Raw genomic sequence first — 25,287 nt, forward strand, 5'->3', positions numbered from 1 at the left:
AAAGTCTAAATAGGCATTTATAGACATGAAAGTCTTAAATAAAATATTAGTAAGTTATACCCAGCAGTATATTAAAAGAATTGTGCGTCAGGATCACATAATGTTTATTCCAGGAAGAATGATTGGTTCAACATTAAATAATGTGTGTTGAATCAAGCATTCTGTAATACATTAGATGGTGAAAGGAAAAAAGCCTATGGTCATCTCAATATATGCCAAAAATGCATTAATTAAGATGTGACATCTATTTCAGATGATGATAATGATGATAATGACAATAATGGCAACAATGGCAGTAAATATCTTAGTAAGCAAAGAACGGGAGGGCCAAGAATACACATTTTCTTTTTAAATCATAAGCCACAGCAGCAAACTTAATGGTAAAACATCAAACATTGTTTCCATTAAATGAAGTGCTAACTATTATTGCTGCTAATCAAAATGTTTCTGAAGTCTCAGAACAATGTCATTAGTTAAGAAAAAGAAATAAAAGAGATCGATATTAAAATAAATAGCAAATTATCTTTACGTCCAGACTATACTCTTTTCATTTTAGGAAATCCATGAAATCCAACTGAAAATATTACTGAAACTAATAAGAGAAGTCAATAAAGTGGTTCAATATAAGAAATACAGTGAGAGGCCCGCGTACCGCAAAAAAAAAAAAAAATTCTCAAGACTACATTTCCCATTCTCCCTTGCAGCTAGATGTGTTCATGTGACTAAGTTTTGACCAATGAGCGTGGGTTTTTTTGCTACATCCAGAAATCTTCCTCAAGAGACTGCTTACATGCATCCTTTCCCCTTCTCTAACCACTTTGTCTTTCCTGCTGCTTGGGACGTGAAGTCTGAGGATAAGTCTGGGTAGACTGGACTTTGAGGATGACGTTCACATGCTAGTTACGGCAGAACAGAAAGCTGGAAGGAGCCCGGGTTCCAGAGGTTTTTATGAAAGAGAAAAACCACATCAGCTCAAGATTGCCTACATCTGGACCTTAACATGAGGGAAGAATGGGACTATCTTTTTTTTTTTTTTTTTTGGCGGCACGCGGGCCTCTCACTGTTGTGGCCTCTCCCGTTGCGGAGCACAGGCTCCGGACGCGCAGGCTCAGCGGCCATGGCTCACGGGCCCAGCAGCTCCGTGGCATGTGGGATCTTCCCGGACCGGGGCACGAACCCGTGTCCCCTGCATCGGCAGGCGGACTCTCAACCACTGCGCCACCAGGGAAACCCCTGGGACTATCTTATTTAAGCCATTGTTATTTTGGGTTTTGTTCGTTTACAGGTGAATCTAATCCTATCTTAATAAACTTTCATATTCCCCTCATGCTTATATAATTATATTCAATAATTATTTAAGACACGTACACAAGTATTATACAGTAAGTCCCGTACATACGAACGAGTTCCGTTCCAAGAGTGCATTCATAAGTCCGATTTGTTCGTAAGTCCAACAAAGTTAGCTTACAAACCCAACTAACACAATCGGCTATATAGAACTGTACTGTAATAGGTTTATAATACTTTTTACATAAATAATACATTTTTTTAAAAACCCAAAAATAAAACATTTTTAATCTTACAGTACATTACCTTGAAAAGTACAGTAGTACAGTACAACAGATGGCATACAGAGGTTGGCATCCAGTGAACAGGCAAGAAGAGTTACTGACTGGAGGAGGGAGAGGAGGTGGGAGATGGTAGAGCTGAAGGATCGTCAACAATAGGAGACGGAGGGCAAGCTGCAATTTCACTCACGCCTGACGTTGATGGCTTAGGTTCTGGTTCCTTGCTGGATTCAATTCTATCTACCCTCTTGAAAAAATAATCCAGTGATGTCTGGGTAGTAGCTCTTTTTTTCTCGTCATAGATAAAGGTAGCACTGGATTGCGTTCTGAATGGCTGCTGCGACCTTCGTGTACTGTTCTACGTTCGGATCCTGTGCCTCAAAAATTAACAGTGCCTCCTCAAATAAAGAAAATCCCCTTGCCAGTGCCTGTGTCATGAATCTCTTCGGTTCTTCAGTTACTCCTTCTTCCTCTTGTCTCTCTTTGCGCTTTTAGCAGTACCAGCTGTATCACCGCTGCTTTAACACTCGCTTCTGGATATCCTGGGCTTGAAATAAAGATACTGTACTACTGTACTCTATACAGTACTGTACAGTAAAGAACACAAAAGCACAAACACTTGTAGAGGATGCACGCACATGACAATGTACCCCAGACACGTGAACTAACTTATGTGACTGGACATGTGAACGCATGTTCATATCTTTGAAAGTTCGCAACTTGAAGGTTCATATGTAGGGGACTTACTGTATAGGTTTTTTTCATTATTTTCAGGGAGGGAAAAAATACTTTCTTCATCTTGTTTTCTTCAGTAAATACAACCTTGTGAAATTCTATCCATGTCAATTAGTATAGTTCTAATTCATATTTTTTGGTGACTTCAAACAAGTACCAGACCTGATTCCCCAATCCTCCCATTATTGGACATTTGCTTTGTTTCCAATTTTTCTCTCACTATTAACACAATGAAATAGTAAACATATGTTCTTGTGTACTGTTGCTGTTGTTTCTGAGGGATAGAATCCTAAAAGTAGGCTAGCTGGATGAAGGATGAAGGGTATATGTACTTTTTTTCTTAGGGTGTATGTATTTTAAATTTTAATAGATGTTACTAGATTGATTTCCAGAAAGCCTGTATCATTTACATTTCTTTTTTTTTTGGCTCTGCCCCGTGGCTTGTCGGATCTTAGTTCCCCAGCCAGGGATTGAAACTGGGCCCTCAGCAGTGAAAATGTAGAGTACTAACCACTGGACTGCCAGGGAATTCCCTGCATCATTTACATTTCCATCAGCAATGTATGAGAGCACCATTTCTCCACATCTTCACCAGCAATAGTTCCTTTTTATTCTTTAGCAGTCTAGTGGATGTAAAATCTTGTTACCTCAATTTGCTTTTCTCTATTAATTAATATCTGATAATATAAGACTCTTCATAGTTTTCAGGCATTTGTTCTTTCCCACGAGGTCACTTTATCCAATTCAAACAAAACCCTATGATAATCTAAATGGAATTCCAATAAATTGACATATAAATTTGGAGAAAATTAACATTTTTATATTAAGCTTTCCCTCCACTTTTTATTGATTTCTTTATGTCTTCCAATAAACTGTACAGTTTTTATACAGCTTTTCCTATGCCTTTCCTTTTTTATAATTAGTTCTTAAGTTTTTGACTTTTTAATTTAATGTAATTATTTTTGGCCGTGCCGAGTGGCTTGTGGGATCTTAGTCCCCCAACCAGGAATTGAACCCAGGCCCTCAGCAGTGAGAGCAATGAGTCCTAACCACTGGACAGACAGGGGGTTCCCTCCTATGCCTTTCTTATTAAATGCATTCTTAAATATTCTTGATGTTTTGAAGTTATTATTAATAGGATATTTCCACATTTCCATTTCTAGGTATTTATTAGTAAAATGAGAGAAATGCTATGGATTTTTTATATATTTATCTTGTAAGAATCCGCCTTATCAAATTATCTTATTCATATATATTTTTTTTAGTGGAACCTCTTGCATTTTGTTATTAAACAATAACATTAGAAAATAAGATATTTTTAGGGACTTCCCTGGTGGTGCAGTGGTTAAGAATTCACCTGCCAATGCAGGGGACGTGGGTTCGATCCCTGGTCCAGGAAGATCCCACATGCCACAGAGCAACTAAGCCCATGTGCTACAACTACTGAGCCTGCGCTCCAGAGCCCATGAGCCACAACTACTGAAGCCTGCGCACCTAGAGCCTATGCTCTGTAACGAGAAGCCACTGCAATGATAAACCCATGCACCGCAACGAAGAGTAGCCCCTGCTTGCTGCAACTAGAGAAAAGCCTGTGCGCAGCAACAAAGACCCAATGCTACCATAAATAAATAAATAAATAAATTTTTAAAAAAGGAAAATAAGATTTTTTTAGCTTTTTATTTCCAATGCTTATGTTAGTTATTTCATTTTCTCTTTTGGCATTTTCTAGAACCTCCAAAACCATGATAAATAATAACAGGCCAAGTTGCTTGGCTTTTTATTCCTCTCCTTCAATTGCTAGTGTTCCTCCACTCCTATCCTTTTTTTTTTTTTAATATTTATTTATTTATTTGGTTGCACCGGGTCTTAGTTGCAGCAGGCAGGCTCCTTAGTTGTGGCATGCAAACTCTTAGTTGCATGTGGGATCTAGTTCCCTGACCAGGAATCGAACCTGGGCCCCTTGCATTGGGAGCATGGAGTCTCATCCACTGCGCCACCAGGGAAGTGCCCCCTTCACTTCTATCCTTGGTTAGACCACTTCACATCTTATTCGAGGCCGAGAATAATGTCTGCTTTTCCCAACACTCTATCCCTTGCACCCGGAATAGGGCTGAGCACATACTATAAAAATGGGAAATATATATATATATGAAGAAGCAGAAGTAGCCAAATGTTAAGTTCACTGAGATCAAATAAGATAAGAATTCAAAATGTATTTTAGATTTAACAAGAAGAAAGTCATTGATGAACTTGGTGTTAGTATTTTAGTGGTTGGGACAGAAGCCACAGGACAGAAATTTTGGGAATAAGGCACATGAGGCATGAAAGAACTTTTTGTGCAAACCTTTGGGTGCCTGAGCTCCCCTCGTGCTTACGGGGCACTGACAGCATCTCAGGATGGCAGAGCCTGTGGTGTACACAGAGCTGAGATGAGCCATGCTGAGGACTTTGAGCTCCAGCTTGGAGGCCCTGGGCAGCTATGGAAGAACTTTAGAGAGTCATGCTATTCGAGGTGCTGTTTAGGAAGATCACTCCTTCTAAAGAAAAGAGAATACTGTTTCTTGAATTCAGCCATTTCCCTCCATCCTTATTTGCATCGCCTTTCCTCAGATCACCCCACTCATCTCCTCTCAACATATGGATTGCTGCCACACCTTCCTGGTCTCTCTCCATACGTTCTTGTCCCTCGTCATTTCATTTTTCACATCAGCCTCCAAGGTAATCCCTTTATTTTGTTTTTGTTGTTTTGTTTTTTCAGAGTAACCTTTTCTAGGTTACAAATCTAGTCATGCCATTCTTCTGCTTAAAATACATTATTGGGGGCTTCCCTGGTGGCGCGGTGGTTGGGGGTCCGCCTGCCGATGCGGGGGACGCAGGTTCGTGCCCTGGTCTGGGAGGCTCCCGCGTGCCGCGGAGCGGCTGGGCCTGTGAGCCATGGCCGCTGGGCCTGCGCGTGCGGAGCCTGTGCTCGGCGGCGGGGGGGGGGGGGTGGGGTGGGGGGGGTGGCGCGGCAGTGGGAGGCCCACGTACCGCCAAAAAAAAAAAAAAAATACATTATTGGGAGTCAGTAAAGCATCACTCTGGCTTCTATAGGATCCAGACTTCCCAGGTGAGCTCCTGACTGTGTCAACATCCATCCTTTGGTTGATAGGAATGAGCTAGCTTTTATACTTACCTATATTTATCTGGGGGAATGACCCAGATAAATATCTTTGGAATCCTAAGGAGAAGGTCAGTTTCTACGCTAGGGAAACAGAGCTCAATGAGGATCCAGTGACCATTCTTTGAGGTTTGGGGGGTGAAGATCTCCTCAAAACTATTTATTCTCCCACCCCAGAGCCAGTTCAAATTGTGCTAAAAGCTGTTAATGGTGCTTATCCCATTCCTCTGCTGAATGTTCCTTATAGGAGGTCTTGATGCCCTGTGTCTGCTGGGATGGGAGAATGAGTTATCTGGAAACAGTCCGGTCTATAGGTCTGTGTCTGAGGAGAGAACCAGGAAGATTTGATGGGGTTTAGGAAAGAGTTCTTGGAAGAATCCACAATCAAACCAGTTCAAGGCTAGGATTCAGTAATAGATGATGCTGACAGTGATGTGGCAGGACTGTTTCCCGTCTCAAATCCTGGTACCTCCTGAGGCCAAGATAGCACAGGTGGTAAAACGGTTAGATTCTGAATATATTTTGAAGATAAAGCTGATAGGATTTGCTGACAAACTGAACATAGGATAAGAGAAAAAGAGATAGACCAAGGTTTTGGGGCTAAGCAATTGGAAGCATGGAGTTGCTGTTTCCTGACATGGTGATGCTATAGGATGAGCAAGTTTAGAACAGGTCTGAAATTTAATTTTGGACATGTTATGTCTGAGATGCTATTAGACATCTAAAGAAGGATATCAAGCAAGCAGTTGGATATGCAAGCCAAGAGTTCTTGAGAGAAGTCAGGGTTGGAGATATAAATTTGGGGGTGTTTAGAGCCATGAGACTGGATGAGGTCACCAGGAAGTAAGTGGAGATAAAGAAGAGCATCAAGGACTGAGTCTGGGGAAATCCAGCTTAGTTGGAGAGATGAGGAAGAAGCAACAGAGAAGACTAAGAAAGAGTAGTTATTGAAGTAGAAGGAAAACTAGAAGAATGCACCGTCATGGAAGGTAAGCACAGGAAGTGTTTCCAAGAACAGAGAATCATCAACTGTGCCAAATACTGCAGGTAGGTTATATTAGTCCCAGCAGAACTAAGCTGCCATGATAGAGACATCCCCATGTCTCAGTGGCATAGGCAATATGTTTATTTCTCACTCGTATCAAGTATATTCAGCAGCAGAGGGGAAGGATAAAAGGAAAGGAGAAGCGGTTCTCTGCTCCATGATGATAATCAGGGTCCCATGATGCCGGAGGCTGAGTCATCTTCAGCTTGTGGTTTTCTTTTTCAATTTTATTTATTTATTTATTTATTTATTTATTTTTGGCTGCATTGGGTCTTTGCTGCTGTGTGCAGGCTTTCTCTAGTTGCAGCGAGTGGGGACTACTCGTCATTGCGGTGCGTGGGCTTCTCATTGTGGAGGCTTCTCTTGTTGTGGAGCATGGGCTCTAGGCATGCAGGCTTCAGTAGTTGTGTCACATAGGCTCAGTAGTTGTGGCTCGCAGGCTCTAGAGCACAGGCTCAGTAGTGGCACACGGGCTTAGTTGCTCCGCGGCATGTGGGATCTTCCCAGACCAGGGTTCAAACCCTTTTCCCCTGCATTAGCAGGCAGATTCTTAACCACTGCGCCACCAAGGAAGCCCCTCACCTTGTGGTTTTCAAGGTCACTAAGGGTGCCGATGTCAGCCAGTAAATGGGGGTGGCAGTTGAGGATGGTGCACGGGACATGTATTGGTAAGAGTCTGGCAAGAAACAGGACACATTCAAGTTGGGTAATTTGAGAAAGGTTTAACAAAGAGACTACCTATAAAGGTGTGAGTAGGACTTCCCTGATGGTCCAGGGGTTAAGACTCTGCACTCCCAATGCACAGAACACGGGTTCTATCCCTGGTCAGGGGACAAAGGTCCCACATGCTGTGCAGTACGGCCAAAAAGTAAAAAAAAAGAAAGAAAAAAAAAAAAGCTGTGAGCAGGGGCAGGAAAACTATTATAGGATTCCTGTAACTCTGATATGGTTGATAGTGGGAGCTATTACCACCCCAGGTCTGAAGAGACAAGAGAAAGTAAATGGTAGTGGAAATGGGGGAGAGAAAGAACTACATGAGGAGAGATGCCAGACTGAAGCTTTGATTTGAATCAGAGGAAAACAGCCAACTCAACCCCACAGGAGAGAGCCAGGGGGACAAATACCCTGACCCCACTCTGTTCCCTCCCTTCAGTCTCCTGCAGGTACCTCCCATTGACTCAACCCAACCAGAAACCAGAAGGCTCATTGATAAAAGTCTCCAGCAGTTAGGCTCCCGAGGCACATAACAGCGTGAGGAAGGTGAGGAGTGGATCTGGAGGAGCAAGTATCCAGTACAAGACGTTTCTATGAGTCAGGCTTGGAAGTTGCATAACTCCCTTCCACCCACATTCCATTGGCCAGAACCCAGTCATGTGGCCATATGTAACTACAGATAAGTTTAGGAGATATGGTCCAGATAGGAAGAAAGAGAGATTTGGTGGCCAGATAACCCCTCTCCAACTCATGGTCAAGCAAGATAATAACTGTCCATTGACCACTGGATTTAGCAATATGGAGGCCATTAGTGATTACAATAATCCAGTCTTGGTAGAGTGGTGGCTGTGAAAACCTAAGTGGAGTGGATTCAAGAGAGAATGGGAGGAGAAAAATTTGGACACAGCAATTATTAACAACTACTTTCAACAAGTTTTGCTGTACAGGGAAGCCAAGCAGTGAGGTAATAGCTGGAAAGTTTGTGAGATCAAGAGGGTTTTGCTTCTTTTTTTTTTTTTTGGCCTTACCACTCAGCTTGCAGGATCTCAGTTCCCCGACCAGGGATTGAACCTGGGCCACAACAGTGACAGCGCTGAATCCTAACCACTATACCACCAGGGAACTCCCTTGCTTTGTTTTTTATAATGAAGAAATAAAGCATATTTTTATGCTGATAGGATATTCCAGTAGAAAAAAAAATGATGCTTCAGGAAAGAGAGAGTAAATTGCTGGAGTGATGTCCTTGAGTAAGAAAGAAAGGATGGGATCTAGTGATAAGGCAAAGGTTGGCCTTGGGAAAGAACACAGGCGGTTCATCTGTAGTGACAGAAAGAAAAGCAGGATATACGGACAGAGTCCAGGTGGGGAGTAAATGTGTGCTTGTCAAAGTTCTTTTCCAATCACTTGTATATTCTCAGTGAAACAAAAAGCAAAATTATCCGCTGAGAGTGAGTCCGGAGGATTAACTGTCAAGGGTTCGAGCAGAAACGAGACAATACAACATAGTTACCTAAGAGGATATGAGAAGTTATACCCAGAAGTTAATCTTCCCAGTGGAGATGGTCCAAGTGTCTCTAAGATATTCCACTCTGAGTCCACACCCAGGTGAAGCCCTCTGGCCCTGCCTTTCTCCATTCTATCTATAGACCTCTCCTTGCCCTAATCCAACATCAGAACTAGATGGTAATAATAGAGAGCACTTTTTGAGCACTTACAAATTCCAAGCACTGCTCTAATCACCACACATGTATTTAGTCATAATAACTCTATGACGTGGGTACTGCTGTTATCAACCCCATTTTAGAAAGGCACAACAGATACCCACACTGAATTCAAACTCAAGCAGTCTGGCTCCAGAACTGCCAGTCAAAGGTCTGGCTTTTGACTTCCTTTTTTTTTTTTTTTTTTTCCATGCCGAGGGGCTTCAGGGATCTCAGTTCCCCGACCAGGGATTGAACCTGGGCTATGGCAGTGAAAGCCTGGAATCCTAACCACTAGGCCACCAGAGAACTCCCTTGACTTCTACATGTAGATCTATACCTACCAGAAGTGTCAGAGTGATAAACCCTAGAGGGTGCTGGCCTTGAGAGGAGTAAATGAAATTTTAAAAGGTCAAGGGGCTGGGGCTCATAGGTGGGTATGAGATGCTGTGTTTAGGAGGGCCTTTCTGGGAACTTGCTGCTGAGAGATGGGTGGCCACATGGTGACCCAGAGAGCCTAGGACCAAAAGGCAGAGCCAATATCAGGAAGACAGGGACGAGCTGAATAGGCTGGAAGAGACCCTCACGTCTTCCCCATCCTGTGTAAGCTCTGCATCAATCAGCATATAATGCTTGATTTAATGTTGACTTAACGTTCCCCTGGTTCCATGTATGTTTCACTGGCTGAGAGAATCTGTTCTGTTTCCATGATAGGGAGGCATGGTGCTGTGGTGGCAACAGTAATGATGATACTATGGTAAACTAGCTCCCAACCAATGAACACTTCATCAACGAACAGTGAACTTCATGAACTTTATCAATGAAAAATTTATCAATGAGTGAAGAACCATGTATTTTTTTTACATTATGTCATTCAATTCTTCTAATACCCCTGTGAAGCACACAACACTATTCCCATTTTCAGATGAGGAAAGTGAGGCTCAGAGAGGTTGTATCAGATGCCCAAGGTCACAAAGGTGGTAAGTGGTGGAGCTGGGGCTTCAAGCCCAGGCTTTTAGAGTTGGAAGCCTGCACTGGCTACGCTGTATCACCTGACTCTGTATTTGGAAATGAAGCACCAGGAGCGCTAGGGAATCCTACAGGGCCCTGATGACCTCCAGGGCAGGGCCCCTGGATGAGAGCAACTCCCTTTAATGAAGGCGATTGAGAAACAATCCTCCTCTTTATTTGCCTATAACAGGGACTCAGCAAATCTAATTATCTTCCTGTGAACCAGTTAACTACTCAATTTTCTCCATTTGGGTAATTTATTACCAGAGTCAAATGCAGGATCCAGCTAATTTTGGAAAGATGCAGCTGTAGGGTCATCTGGGGAACAAGCCCAGCTGAGAAAGAAGGAAGAGCGGGCACCAGCCTCCGCTTGGAGGGAGAGGGGGCAAGCTGGGGGGCCCCAGGGCCGGCTGGAGTGAAGGGCAGGGAGAAGACCTGAGGCAGGCTGGCCGGGATTCCCTCGGTACCAGAGAGCAGCAAAATCAGGGTCTTGGGTCCTGGAGGTCAGAGCTGCTATTGCAGCTGCCAGCATCCGCTCAGGGTAGAGATGGGGGCACGTCAATCACTAGCTGCTTTAACTGTTTCCTCTCTCACTTTGAGGGACACGCGGGAATCAGTCATCCCCTTCGGCCTCACAGTCTCATTTGGAGCCAGCTCACAAAGGTGTCATCCACAGAAAGAGAGAAATCTTAGGTCCTGCCTCTATCAACACACGCCAACATTGCTAACATTTATCAAAAGTCAGTCCTATCGCATACAGAGGAGGTTAGGTGCTGTCACTTCCTGTACTACAGATGAGAACACTGAGGCTCGGAGAAGGGATGTACTATATATCTATTTTTTTTTCAGATTCTTTTCCATTATAGATTATTACAAAGTACTGAGTATGGTTCCCTGTGCTATACAGTAGGTCCTTGTTGGTTATCTATTTTACAAATAGTAGTGTGTATATGTTAATTGCAAACTCCTAATTTATCCCTCCCCTGCTTTCCCCTTTGGGAACCATAAGTTTGTTTTCTATGTCTGTGGGTCTATTTCTGTTTTGTATATAAGTTCATTTGTATCATTTTTTTTTTAGATTCCACATATAAGTGATATTACATGATATTTGTCTTTCTCTGTCTGGCTTACTTAGTATGATAATCTCTATGTCCATCCATGTTGCTGCAAATGGCATTATTTCATTCCTTATGGCTGAGTAATATTCCATTGTGTATATATACCACATCTTGTTTATCCATTCATCTGTCAATGGACATTTAGGTTGCTTCCGTGTCTTGGCTATTGTAAATAGTGCTGCAGTGAACATTGAGATGCATGTATCTTTTCGAATTGTGGTTTTGTCCGGATATATGCCCAGGAGTGGGATTGTTGGATCATATGATAGTTCTATTTTTGGTTTTTTGAGGAACCTCCTACTCTTTTCCATAGTGGCTGAAACAATTTACATTCTCACCAGCAGTGTAGGAGGGTTCCCGTTTCTCCACACCCTCTCCAGCATTTATTGTTTGTAGATTTTTTGATGATGGCCATTTTGACTGGTGTGAGGTGGTACCTCATTGTAGTGTTTTTGTTTGTTTGTTTAATTTTTTGGCCACGCCACATGGCATGAGGGATCTTAGTTCCCCGACCAGGGATTGAACCCGTGCCCCCTGCAGTGGAAGCGTGGAGTCTTAACCACTGGACCAGCAGGGAAACCCCCTCCTTATAGTTTTGAATTGCATTTCTCTAATAATGAGCTCTTAAATCAACATGCTACACATGCAATTTTCTAGCACCACCAGCGTAAAGAATGGGGGTGTTTGGGGCAACAAGGTTTGGAGAAGCATTGGCTCACTAAACAAAGTCCTGATCAAGGATGTTCAGACCTTCAGCGAGCTCCTCAGGGGAAGGGGGCTTTGGGAGCATCAAGAGAGATGAGAGAAAACCTGGTGAATCTGTCTCTTGGGCCAGTTGCTGGGGGCAGAGGGTTGGGGTGGGAGTATGCTGAGTACTTAGACTATATGCCAAGAATTGTGATAATCACTTTTTCATGCTTTAACTCATTTAATCCTAACGATGATCCAAGAGGTGGTCATTCTTATCATTGCCGTGTACAGATAGAGACACAGAAACACAAAATTTAATCCCTTGCCCTTGGGAAAAGAAGCTGAATTCAAAATCCGAGCGGTTTAACTCCACAGCCTCCCTCCAGCCAACTGTGCCCTGGCAGAGGTCAGAGGGAGAGCAGGTGGGGAGGACACCCAAACCATGGACAGCTCCCTGTGGCCCTGTGCTTGAAGAGCCAGGTTCCTGAGGCTGGTTGCTTGTACCTCCTGACCACCACCAATATCTGCCCATTGTGAAGAGCTCTGATTTCTTGCAGAGGGAAATTCTCCTTGGACTGATACTGAGGGCCCAAATGCTCTGGCTTGATTAGACTTCCTGAAAAGCCCTGTGGAGTTGGGTCCTGAGCCAGACACATCCGTCCTCAGGGTTCTGGAGACCCATCCTCTGAGATGTCAGAGTTTTCTCCAGGGTGAGTCAGACAGAGAACTGCTCCCCACATCAGCCCAACAGTCACTTCTCCTGTCTAGCCCTGCCCTTCCCACATCTGCCACTACTTCCCACATCCCATTACTAGGGGAAAGCCAGTCCCCTCTGCCTCCGTTTCCCCATTTGTACCACAGCCATCCCTGCAAAAGCCCAGGGCCAAAACTGGATGTGCCAAAATTAGGTCTTCCCCCTTTTGCCAGCCCTGATGGGAGTTTCCAAGTTCAAAGCCAAGCTCCCCAGCCCAAGCTGCTGGCCTAGAGCCCCAGCAGGTGCAGCCTAGTTGCTAAGCAACATCTCTGGATCTCTGTGTGTTCCTGTCACATGATTATCATTGCTAAGGAAACAAGTCCTCTGGCATCCCAGGACGCAGCAAGGCCTAGGCAACGGTGTGTTACCTGAGGTCTAACAAAAATCTTCCTGTCCCATGTTCCTGACGAGTTGTGAGTCTCTAAACTGCTATAGGAGACTATCAGATTGACCCCTGCCTTTTACCCAGGCATTGGCTCTTTGAAGGGAGTACCTAAACTGGAGTCTTGGTCATTTCTTGGGCATTCATAGAATCCAGTTCTTTGGGATGGTCAGTAGCAAGAGTGGCTTTAAAGGGATGTTTTAATATACCAGGACTCAGAAGACAATCTTACATTCCCAATTCCCCCACTTCTATCTATAGCTTCCGCTCTAGGGGCAGAATGAAAATCATTTGGATTGGAGACTGGGAAAGCTGAGGAGGGGCTATGGACAAGAGGGTCATAGCGAGGTCTCAGTACTACAGCATCAAGAGAGCCAGACAGGGGTTTGCTCCCAATACCATCCCACACACCTACAGCTCAAACACTACAGGAAGATGGATGCCACATCAGAGGATGTCACAGTCTCCCTGGAGGGCTTGCCTCCCTGCATTCTCCAATCCAGACTTCCTGGGGTTCCCTAGACAGGACTGGCCCAGAAATGAGGTGGAAATGAGGAAATCTCTCTGAAAGACAAAATGACAAAGAGATGGGCAATAAGAAAGGAAATATGAGAGAATTTGGGCACTAATGAGGAAGTACAACAATTGAGTAATAGAAGTTCTAAAAATAAAGAACAGAGAGAACAGATGGAAGGAAATTATCCAATAAGTAGTAGAAAAATATTGAAAATACTTGAAATATCCCAGAAAATGTGAGTTTTCAGATACAAAGATTCTAAAGAATAGCCAAAACCAACACTGAAAATATTTCTACCCCCAAATCACACCTTTGAGGAATATCAGATCACTGGTGACAGAAGATCCCAAAAGCTTCTAGGGAGTTCAAACGATTTTCATAGAAAATATCAAAATCATAATAGTGTCGGACTTTGCAAGTGGAAGACGGAAGACCATGCAGCAACATCCACTAAACATCCAAGGAGAATGATTCCATCCTTTCCATTATAGCTGCTTTTATTTCCAAGACTTCTTTCTTGATGTGATGCATCCCCCTTTTATAACACCTTGTTCTTTTTTCATGGGTGCAGTGTCTAATCTTATCTCCTGTCTATCATCTTGAATTCCTTCAAATTGCACCTGTTAGTTTGGATCTCTGTCTTTCACGTTGGAGCTTTTCTCAAATGTTTGGGGATGTTTAGTGGTTGTTTGGATGATTAGATTAGGTTTAGGTTTGGAAGTTTAGGTTACCTGATAACACATAAGAGGAAAGCACCAAAAAACTAATCAGAAGCTCCTTGCACTTGGCTTGGGCATGTGGTTTGAGAACTTCACTGTGAGGTGACCCCCAGGATCCATTTGTTAGACCCTTCTTAGGCTGGGCAGATTCCTCAGAGAGGAGGGTTGGCCACAATCCTGCCTAGAGGGTATGATCCTGGCATCCTAGCAGCTTTGAAAGAAGAAACGAGTGGGAGTTTCAACATTCAGTCTGAAAACATTGTTTTCAGCGGGGACACCCCTGGCCTCAGTTGTACCTGGCATCCCCAAATATAGAAGCCCAATTTTACCTTCTCTGAATAATCTGCTGGGGCTGTGGAGGAGAACTGGGGGTCCACATTTTAGACTTTAAACCAATCTTCCTGTTCTAGCCCCATCTGGCGGTGCTACCAATCACCGAGCTTTTTTTTTGGAGGGAGGGAATTCTGTTGTGAAAACAAGTCTCTGATTCTTGGCTTTTCCCACGGCCAGTTTAAGATAGCTTTCTGGGTCTCCTAAGTCAACCCGCATTCGTTCATCTGCTCTCCAGCTTCTAAAATTTTATTCCTGCTTGGGGACATTATCCCCTCTCCCACCCTCTTCATCTTTGTAGATTTAAACCTTTAAAAAACTCCTGCACTATTATTACTTTAGTAGGATTATTTAATAGGATTTGGGGGAAGAAGGTTAGTAATCAGTTACACTTGTTCAATTTGCCATCTTGAATAGAAAGTCTTGAATAACAACCAGCACTAAACACATCCGTCCAGACTGCCTGGATTTGTTTGTTTTTTTTTTTTTTTTTTTTTGCGGTGCGGGGCCTCTCACTGCTGCGGCCTCTCCCGCCGCGGAGCACAGGCTCCGGATGCGCAGGCCCAGTGGCCATGGCTCACGGGCCCAGCCGCTCCGCGGCATGTGGGATCCTCCCAGACCGGGGCACGAACCCGCATCCCCTGCATCGGCAGGCGGACTCCCAACCACTGCGCCACCAGGGAAGCCCCAGACTGCCTGGATTTGAATGCTGGCTTTAGCATCCTGGCTGTAGCATGTACTGGCTACTTAACCATAGGCAAGTTTCAGAAACTCTGCCTCAGTTTTCTCATCTGTATAATGGAGATAATAGTGGTACTGAGACAGGCCTGGGACCTGGGACCCTTTGCTGCAGTGCTGCCATGCTTGCACCTGGACAAATGTCTCCTTGAGCTACAAAATACAAAGAAACTATAAGGGACTAAAAATAACTGTGTGCATGCTGCAGTTGGGGCAAATTATGGACAAAAAGATACAAAAAGACCAAGAAAACCAACAGCCACTTCTGAAGAGCAGAAAGCAAAAATGGTGTCGGGAGCAAAAGCAGGGTACTGTGCATGCTTCCTGCACTCAACACCACCAAAGGGGTGAGCAGAACACGTAAGCCAGCCCTCTGGCCCGACCCCTGGACACACCCCCTAGCCTCACCCCATATAACGAACCAGCTTGCCCCCAACTCAGAGAGTGCGCAAGGGAACCTGTTACTTGTTTTCACTCCCTCCTGCAGTCACCAGAGCCCCAGTAAAGCCTTGCCTGAATTTCTTGTCTGTCCTCTAGTCCATTTCTATTGATTGGGGAAGGCCGAGAACCCTGGTTGGTAACAGTATATACTTCCCTCGAACGTTGTGAGCTCTAAGAATAGTGCCTAGCACATAGTAAACCATTCTACCTGAGATGATGAGATGAGATGAGAGGATGGTGATGATGATGATGATGGTGATGATGATGATGAAGATGTAGTGTTTACCATGTGCTAACACCTGTGGCAGGGGGAATGAGTCTGGGGAAACCAAGATGAACATATCATGTGAGCTTCCACTCTTTCCAGTCCCAAACTGGTATGACTAGTTTTCCCACTCTGGTCTATACCATGCAAATACAGTATGTGCCCTAAGTAAACAAGAAGCAGGTGGAAATTCTCGTTGTGCAAATATGGCTGGTAAACATACAATGTACACAGAGTATTCAAATGAACTGGAGGCTAGCAATGCAGGGCAGTTGTTTTCAAATATGGTTGAATCTCTTCTGTTTAAGTACAATGGCTGTGGGCATCATTTCCCAAATGACTTACTCACACATTTATTTCTGAGCATCCAAGTCATGTTGTCTCTTACTTGTTTTGCAGGGCAAATGACACCATCTGGACGAGGGAAACAGCACATGCTTGGGGCAGTGTCCCTCTCCCATTCCAATGGCTTAAGCAAAGTCTCCTCCCCCTTTCAATGAGCTTCCCTCATGTTTCCTTTCCTTTGGTAGGCTTGGCTTTCATCTTCCAAGCTCTGCTCTGTTTGTCCTGCTGAGTAGGCAGCAAACCTGCAGGTTCTGTGATCGTGCTGCTCAGCTTTAAAACAAAGAAAAACAAAACAAAACAACACTCTGTTGCAATTTGCAAACTTCCCCTCTTGGAAGGCATAAGCCACCAGGTTTTGTGAAAGTAACTGCTGCAGGGTCTTGAGATTGTTGAGGAAAAGACTGAAGAGGGAAAGAAAGAGAAAGACAGAGACAGACGGAGGGAGATAAGCATGGAGAGAGGGAGAGAAGGAGCTATAGAGGGAGGGAGGGAGAAAAAGAAGGGGTGAGGGAGAGAGAGAGGGAGGGAGGGAGGGAGGGAGGGTACCCCCTCACCCCCTGCCCCCAGGCTGAACCCTGCACTCAGCCTTTAAGAAACAAGGCTTCTTTATCATAAATGCGTGTACCAGGCAAGGTTTTTCCACTGCAGATGCACTACCAAGCTGAAGATGACTAGACATTTTTTAAAAGACAGCAACTGGGCTAGTCCTGGAAGATGCAGCTATTCATGTTATCATTGTCACCATGCCCTGTTTGGAATGTTCTTCAACCAATAACCTGTATTTTGATGGCTCTTGCCCCCAGCTTCACACGTAAAACTTCCACTTCCAGGGGAGAATCTCAGAACAGATTATTCAGATTATTTGTAATTCATATTACAGTCTGTTTTCAGTTCTTCGAGTTCAGTCTCTCTCTCTCTCCACTCCACCCTAAGATTCAGGTATGATGTCCATTGGACACAAATCTAAGTGGGAGCCCCCTCTCCGAACTCAGAATTGCCCAGGACGAAGGCCTTACTCACTAGGTCATCTTGTTCTCTGGTTCCCTCTTTGTTTAGGGTGATTTTTCTCCCATGAAGCCCCTTATAGCCTCATGCCAATAGACCTCTGGTTGGCAAGCCCATTAGTTCTATGGAGATATAACCAGACACTTCTACACCCCCCACGTGGACACAGCTTAGACTAGGCTGGCAACCCTGCTACCCTCCTGATCCCCGTAAATCTCTTCCAGTCTCTTTCATGAGCCTCTGCCTTCACCTACCAATTCCACCTTAAAGAGTGAAAATATGATCCTTCTATTAACCAGAGCCCTTGAGTGCTTTTTTGGAGCTTGGCTTCCAGGAACGATGATACGATGTGCTAAATAACTCTGTCCTAATGAGCTCTGAGTACAAACAAGAGCTGTACTAATATACTGGAGAAACAAAGGAAGTAAGACTTATCCCTGCCCTGTGCTTTGGCCTCCGGTCTGGGACTCGATCCCCCATCCCCCCCAATCTCATCCACCCCCATAATTGATTGGTTTGAGGATTCCCCTGTCAGGCCCCAAGTTACATGGAAGCAGGCAGCTGTCTTTGGCTCAAAGGTGGAAGCAAGTCCTTATGGATCATCTGGTCCCCAGCCAGTATCTCCAGCTACAGCCATGCCGCCCTCAGACTGGCCTTCATTTGGGTTCTCGCTCAGTTTCTTGGCTAGAGAAGGGAACACTCCTGTTTCCTTCTGGGGCCACCTCTTCCTGCCTTACTCTTTATTTTTACTGTGGGCCCACGGTGCAAACAACACAGCTCTCCACCTGCTCTCTTTGGGGGGAAACTCCTTGCCTACATTGCACTTGGCCTTGGGGTACTCCTCTCCCTGGACCATCGTAGGCACTCAATTCATGCTAATTGGACCCTCTCCCTTCCTCCCTGGATTTTGAATCTGGAGCAGAATGATCCAAGGACAAAAGTGATTCCTGTGTAGTAGAGCTACTCCAACCGAGCTTCCTAAAGAGGCTGCTAATTCCTGCTGCCTGGATCCTGGAGCTACCCTTGTTCCCGATCTTTCCGAAAGCTGACTGTTCCGCCTTCTTGACAATTCTGTGACTTTTCCTATAGTCTTCCAATAAATCCTTTTTAACCTTAAGTTAGCCCAAGTCTGTATCTGTTGCTTGCCACTAAGAGCCCTACCCGATTCCATAGGGATAGCCCTTTCTCCACCACGCTCTGTCGCCTGGGTTCATTTCAGGGGCAGGAAAGTTCAGGCTCATCCCCCTGCCACATGCCCACAACTCCCAGGCAAACTACAGCTTCTGATTCTTTGTTACCTTCTTTCAGAAAGTGGCCATCCTCAGTTTAAAAAACAAAAAGTTCCCATCCGTGATCCCTCTCCATCGATATTACGCATATCAGACAGGGCTCAACCAGGAAAACAGAACCACTCTGAATATTTAAAGGAGAGAGAATTCAAGGCAAAGAATTGGTTACATAAATGATGGAAGAACTGATAAGCCAAACGGAGGACTGCAAAGCAACTCAGAGCTTAACAATGACAGGAAGCCACTACCACACCTAGGCTGGAGGGACAGAGAAGGCACAACTACTGCTGAGGATGCCGCCCGTGGTAGAGCTGGAGATAAACACCCTGGGTTCTCCTTTCCTCCTGCTCTCCAGTCTTCTACCAGCGCCTCCCATGCTCAACCCAACTGTCACCCAACTGACAGAGGAGGCTGGGAAAGAAGGCTACGGGGTCAGCCCTGCTGTGACAGAGCAAAGCAGGGAGAAGACAAGGAAGGGATCTGAGAGCAGAAAGACCTTGTACAGCACATGCTTCGTTATTTCAGTGACTTTTGTGAGAGTATGATTTCATTTTCAAACTAAACGAATTTAGCATTTAAATAGCACTTAATAAGTGTATGTCAAGGTTCAAAATGCATGCATTATTTTCATTCCTTCTTAAGTACAGACATTATCCCACCAAGCAAAATAGAAAAGTGTTCTCTACTGGCAACAGCTGTCTCTTGACCATGGTCTCAACATAATTGACAAACCTGTTCCTGTCTTTACTGTTCTCTTTGACTCATACTTTTGTAGAGTGAAGGGATGCAGTAATCCCCACCACCATGACCAAGAGCAGTTTTGGAAGCAGAAGTAGTGCCCCAGTATCCCCACACCTCCAGACCCTGCAGAAGCCAAAAAACAGGGCAGTTACTATTTGGCAACTTAGTAACGCAAATTACTCAATTCCTCCCCTACCCTCCTGCCTTCTCCTGGCTTATTTCCCAGCTGCCAACTACAAGACAGGCTGGCCTCACAAGAGAGCACAGAGAAATGGGAGTGATGTGACCACAACACAGTGACAAAGCAGGGTTCTCTTTCTTACATAAGGAGTCATTAAAATGTGTATAAACAAACATTTTGTTAGACGATTTGTTTTAATTTCATTTTGCAATTTTAACTCTAAAAGTAATGCAAGTATGTGATTTGAGCACTCAATTTTATCAGTCTGTGTTGTATTAAATCGAGGCTCCAGCATTCTGTCCTAGCTTACATAATTCTGAGAAAGAGGTTCTGGTGCAGTGTTTAGGCTCAGTCTCCCAAAAAAATCAGGGCTGGCTGTCCTCCTGCAGTTGTAACAGAATGGTGAGCCTGGGAACGAGAGGGGGAAGAGAAGACATCAGGACCCGGCACAGAATAAGGCCTCGATGTTTATTTAAACATTTATTACATAAATCTTTAATGGCGGAGTCAAGGGCAGAGACAGCACTGGAATCTGGGCTGTGGAACTTCCCAGGGTCTCAGTATCCTGGGCTCATGTGTCCCAGCTGCCACAAACCCTAGCATTTCTCTCCAGACGAACTGCTACATCTCCACCTGTAGTCTATCTGGGTGTAGGTGTGCTTTCCCAGGGACCTCTCTTGTAATAAACTTCCCAAGGGAAGTTGCCACCTGGCTGTCTCATAGACACCTAAAACAATGTTCTGACACATGAATTTGTTCATCTCTACCCCAGTCTTTCATATCTTAGGTAATGGTACCCTGGCCATTCCTTTATCTAAGTTAGAAACCAGGGTATCATCCTGGCTACCTTATTCCCCCTACCAGCATCATTACACGCCTACCAACATCTAATTTATTCTGTCTCCCAAACATGGCATGAATCTGGCCACTTCTCTCCATCACTATAGTTCAGAACACCTGTTATTTAATATTTGGACCCCGTGTCACCTTTTAACTGATGATCTGGCTACATTTTTCATAGAGTGGTCATTTATTCATTCATTCATTTCACAATTGTGAAATGAATCGAGTTCCTACTGTGTGTTAGGTGCTGGTGATACAGTGGAAAGCAAAACAAATTCCTTGTCCTCGTGGAACTAACATCCTTACAGGAGTCAGTTGTCTTTCCTAAAGCACAAATATCATCATGTCTGTCCCCAACTTATATCAATGGCATCCCATTGCCATCAGCATAAAATCCAAACTCTCTACTATATTCTTCCTCTCTAGCTCATCTCATCCCACTATCCCCTTTGCTTATCTTCCCAGTCACATGGAAACAATTTCAGTGACCTATAAATTTATTTACTTATTTATTTATTTTTGGCTGCGTTGGGTCTTTGTTGCTGCACGCAGGCATTCTCAAGTTGTGGCGAGTGGGACCTCCTACTCTTCATTGCAGTGCACAGGCTTCTCAATGCCGTGGCTTCTCTTGTTGTGGAGCACGGGCTCCAGGCGTGTGGGCTTCAGTAGTTGTGGCACGCAGGCTCAGCAGTTGTGGCTCATGGGCTTAGTTGCTCCACGGCATGTGGGATCTTCCCAGGCCAGGGTTCAAACCCGTGTCCCCTGCATTGGCAGGCGGATTCTTAACACCGCACCACCAGGGAAGTCCCTCAATTTCAGTGGCTTAAATGCACCAAGCCTTTGCATATCTTGGAAGATCCCTCCCCTCATCACTTTGCCTTGCTAATTGCTACTCACCCTTCAGGTCTCAGCTCAGAGCTCTCTTGGCCAGGACTGCCAACTGTGTTAAGTCATGATGGGGATAATGGAATTTGCAGGAGGTGCAGGATTCTCTGAGACCTGAAACCCATCCTGTCCCAACCACTTCTGCTCATTCCTTCTCCCCAAGTCTTTGAAAGAAATATGTGCCTAGAGAACAAGGCCAGATAAATGCACACTTTTGTGTGCATTTTTCTGAGGTTCTGGCCTCTTGCACTGGATTGAACAATGTGGATTTTTTTGACCTGGGCTGGAGGGAGACCTAACTGACCTCAGAAAAAGACATTCACCATTTGAGCACCCGAGTACCCATTCTATTTGGAGGAGGCCAGAGCCCAGCACGTTGGCGGTGTTTGTCTAGTGACAGCAGCACTGGCGGGAATGACCTAACTGGACTGTGCCTGCAATAGAATCTTAGCTGGCTTTTCTGAGGCCAGTTTTCCAGCCCTTTTGTCAGTTCTACGAGCTACTTGATATTCTTCCAATGAGTCACTGTCTCTATTTAGGACCACTATGTCAACAGAAATAATAAACAAGTAGGAATAGAAAAGTTTTATTTGAGCCAAACTGAAGACTATAGCCCGGGAGACACAGACTCAAGAATTGCTTGAATTGTGTTCCTCCAGACTCCAGAATGGAAGTGGCTTATACAGTATAGGCAAAAATTTAAAAATTACATACAGTTGTTTGTCAAGAATTAGGACTGGAGCTGGCAAGAAGTAAGGATGCTTATTAAGCAAGGATAGGTTGGGAGTCAAAATGGTCACACAGTTACACGGGGGAGACTTTGAGACCAGAAGTTGGAGCTGGCAGCTGCTAGTAGACACTGTTTTGAGAATGGCTGGTGGTGTCCTTGAGTTTGATACAGTTCAGAAAACTCAAGTTCTCAGCGATGCAGGAAACGTGTCTGAGACCACATCCACAATGGCCACCCAGCCCCATTTTGGATGCCTGAACCAGAGCCACTCCATTTTTATTTTTAAATGCATTCTTTAATGCTTAAAGCAGATGTAAAATGCATATCTGACAGGACATAGGACAGGCTGTTCTAGTTAGCGTAAAGTTCAAGCCAAATCGTGTATGAACCAGAATGACTTCCCCATACCTCAGCATGTGAAAATTTCTTCCATCAACTGGATGTGGTTTCTATTGTTGGAAACCAGACAACCTGAATGGTACAATATCCTTTCTGTCTTATCCCCACCATGGGGCCAATCCCCAGTCCACACTCCAAAGGCACGAAATGTCAACCCCAAGGATGATATATTCATCCTTGAGCAGGATAGTTCCACAGCAGGTCTTGACTTACCCACCCACCTCAGGCTTTCATTGATGGGTTGGAAACACAGATCTTAAATGGGAACAAATCCAGGCCATTTATCTTCTCAGCCACATGGGAGGACCAGAGGTTGTATTTCAAAAAAGAGCTAATTGTAAAGGAGGGAGATTCACCCTTGGCCCTGTGGCCCAGTTAGTATCCTGGCCTGTGGCCCATGCATTTTGGCATGCCTCCTGCTTGGAGGCAAAGCCAGGGAGAGAGGAGCTGGACCTCTCCCTGGAGTCCAGTAGTTGTGGATGAATAGAAAATGTTTGTTATTTTTCCAGACATTCCGTTGTTCCCTGATAAATTGGCACCGTTGCTCCCTGCCTTTGTTACTTCACCATGCTCATGATTTATCGCCTTTCTATCTCTACTTCCATCTCCTGGCTTCTCCCTCTGGTGGGTGTATTGATTTCTCTTACCCCTACCAACTATTTGCTCTCACTGGGTCATAGCTTCTCGCCAGGCTCCTTCTGTCAACCCCACAGCCTCTTCTGCCCGGTGACTTTCCTGCCTCACTGCTTCTGCAGGCCACTCTGCTACGTAAGTTGATCCTATAGATCCAAACTTCCCAAAAGATAGTGTGATTAGTCTGTGATCACTGCTCATCCAGAGAGTCCTGCACAAGGCCTATGGTTTATGGCCACTTTGCTCAGAAAGGCTAAAGAAGTGTCAAACACACAGAGCAAATGGATTCCATTCCAATCCAGCATTTCAGACTTAACGTGTACCAACCTAAGCCTGTCATCTTCACTTCCAGGTCTGTTCCTTCTCCTGAGCACAGTGAACATTCTGCCGTAGAGATCTGGTCTTCAAAAGGAAGTCCTCTCCTATACCTTACCTCTCCAGCTTCATCTCTCTTTGCTCCCTCTGTATCACAACCATCTGAACTTCTCAATACGTACTTCTTAAAATGAAATCAGCTCTCCCCACCCTCTAGCCAGTGCTCTCTCCTTTCAACCACACCCCACACAAGGGAGCTTTGTTTGGACTTCTGTCTCAACTTGTATTTCCTTTTCTCTACGAGAGCCCAGTCTGGAGTGCTTGAACATCTTCATCTGCTGCACCATGAACCTCCAGGGCAGAAATGATGATTTATTAATCTTTGGGCCTGGTGCAGAGTGGATATCAGTATCTAAAGACCAACTCGGCGATGACCCTCAAAGATCTTTCCCCTAGAGTTCAGGATACATCACCCTCTCCGTCCCCTGGTCCGGCAGCTCATCTTGAAGAGGTGTGTAAAAATGAGGGTCCTGGAGACAGCTGAGTAGGGTCCCATGGTCCTTCCCCTATGCCAGAGACTGCTCAGGTGTGAATGGGTCTGCAGGCTAAGTCCCGAGAGCAAGTCTCTCCGTAGAGTGGCAACAGCTGAGAGGACAACACGGTGACAATCTAGGTGGTCCTTTTCCTGGCCTGCCTGGGGCTTTGGAACTGTCTGCCTGGTCTAAGTGCCTCTCTGTGCAATGAGCTAATTTCCTTTTGCTCTGTTGATTTCGCTTGTGATGTTGCTGGGCTCAGGAGTGACTCAGCTGATTTGCCTTCTGACATGCTTGAGGTGGTGTAGGAGGGGGGCAGAATGGTAGGGGATCAAGTTGCAACCAAAGTTTGAGTCTTATGGTCATGAGGAGGCCTCTTCTCACACCCATAAGACCATGGAGAGGGCCAGAAGGGTTAGGGCCTGGTCCTGAATTTACCCCAGGAGTATGGCAGGAGCTGGGGAAACTCTGCTGGCTCAGGAAGGATTTAAAAAGTTGCAGGGTCCACACTAAAGCCCAGGCTCTAGGACTCTCCCAGCAAGCAGCCAGAATTAGTGGTGGGAGTCCAGCTGGCAGGTGATACAAAGCAAGAGGTATATCAGGCCCTTCTATCAAGATTGAGACAGGAACCAGTCTTCATGAAAGTTGGGGAAGGAAGCAAATTACTCAAAGAAACAAATTAGAGTGAGATCTAAAACAGAAATCAGCCCCGTGAGTCTGGGCACATGCTGGGGGGGAGGAGAGACCTTAGGCTCCGAAGGACCATCGTCCATTCATCACTCTGTGCTGGGCGCGGGAGGCGCTGAGGTGACTGAAGCCCTGGAGAAAATCCCTGTTTGAGCTGGGTGGCGAACCCAGACACAGTAAAACTCGGTTAAGGCTATGGCAGAAGTCAGCACAGGGGCTGCGGAGCATAGAGAATGAGGCTCTGCCTCTGCTTTTTCGGAAAGAGGGTCTAGAGGTCCTTCCTAATGGAGGGGGGCTCTGGGAGGCCTTTATAGTGGAGGGGAAGGACTGAGGGTCCTTCACAGTAGAGGCGAGTTGGTAATTGAAGGATGTAAAAGCATTTACTAGGTGGAAGAGAGAAGCCTGCGTACTGGCATGGAGGTACGTTACAGCAAAGCCTGCTTGGGGCACTGCAGGCAATCAGATGGAACTGATGCATTGGGTGCGTATGAAAATGTAGCAGCAAATGTAGCAGATGTGGATGGGAGGCAGAAGAAAGGGCTGTACTCCTGGTTATGACTTTAGTGGTCCTGACCCCCTTGCCCTTGCATCTGACCTGATCAAATTACAACTCTTCCTCTTAAGGAGAGAAGATGAGTGATAGCTTACTCCTCTTTAGTATGAGTTCCTTTTTTCTTTCAAGTGTAGGCATCTGACTTGGCCTGGCCTCAGGGTGAGGAGGGGAAATTGCAACTCAGTGGGTACTCAGGTGTCCAGGACTCAACCCCAAACTCACAAGGTGCTGGAACAAGGACAGTATGATTAATGTTAGACT

General features: G+C 45.1%; 1 long non-coding RNA gene across 1 annotated transcript in view; it reads left to right on the top strand.

The window, feature by feature from the left end:
- Positions 1-25,287, top strand: part of LOC132505998 (uncharacterized) — a 58,806-nt gene that overhangs the window by 19,926 nt on the left and 13,593 nt on the right. The window lies entirely within an intron of this gene.

This window comes from Lagenorhynchus albirostris, chromosome 15, assembly GCF_949774975.1.
Source record: "Lagenorhynchus albirostris chromosome 15, mLagAlb1.1, whole genome shotgun sequence".
In the NCBI taxonomy this organism is placed as follows: domain Eukaryota; kingdom Metazoa; phylum Chordata; class Mammalia; order Artiodactyla; family Delphinidae; genus Lagenorhynchus; species Lagenorhynchus albirostris.